Source organism: Panulirus ornatus, chromosome 43 (assembly GCF_036320965.1).
Source record: "Panulirus ornatus isolate Po-2019 chromosome 43, ASM3632096v1, whole genome shotgun sequence".
NCBI lineage: Eukaryota > Metazoa > Arthropoda > Malacostraca > Decapoda > Palinuridae > Panulirus > Panulirus ornatus.
Window position 1 is genome coordinate 2,324,229 of NC_092266.1, and position 987 is coordinate 2,325,215.

Genomic DNA, 987 nt, shown 5'->3' on the forward strand with positions numbered 1-987 from the left:
AGGTCACTTTGAAAGATGGTTTCCCATTACCAGTGGTATCAGAGCTTCTTCATAGCCTCGGTAACAATAAGGTATTTTCAACTTTGGATTTATTGAGCGTATTTTGGCAGATTCCCTTGTCAGAGGAGAGCCGCCCCCTGACTGTGTTCAGTACGCCAGATGGTCATTGGCAGTTCATATGCATCATGGCCTTCGGTCTTCATTCCTCACCGGTGATCACCTTCTCAAGGTTAATGACTAACATTTGTCGTCACATGTTGGGCCAAGATGTATTGGTTTATCTTGATGATATAATTGTCATGTCTCCAGATATTGCTTCTCATTTCAAAAGTCATGAGAGAGTATTTCTACGACTTAAGGATGCAAACCTAAAGGCAGTTCATACTGACATCATGTAATCTTAGTCATCAGCCAATGCGTCTCTGCTAGTGTTCGAACTGGGAATATTGACCATACCATAGTAACTCTAGAACATACCATGGGACTAATCGCCCATGTTAGGGTTTCCTCGAGCCATATGAGTTACCGTAACCTAGAATGTTGACAGGTAATTTGCATATTATAAGAGAGTTGGGGGGGGAGTGACCGGTGTTCGGGTAGTAGTGATGTAGCCGGGGGTGGAGGGTTCAGAAGGTTCCAAGGGAAGTAGGTACAAAACACCAGTACTGTCAAGGCTGGTGTGTTTGTGTAAGTGTGTATGTGTGCGTGTGCATCTGTGCTTTGTGAGTGTGTGTAAGAATAAAGACATGGTGGTCATATATGTATAGTTAAGAGACGAGGTATCATAAGTGTAAAACTCTTGCCATAACACACAAATAGTAATTGTACATGGTGATCTCACATTCACACATATACAAGGGCTGCGTTACTCCAGCCACAGTGGTAAGCAGTACAAAATTTCTTTATGATATATTACTTTATCTGTTTACGCCCCTTCAGCTACATTCATAATCAAACAAACCAATAATTATTGTTATCATCATTATC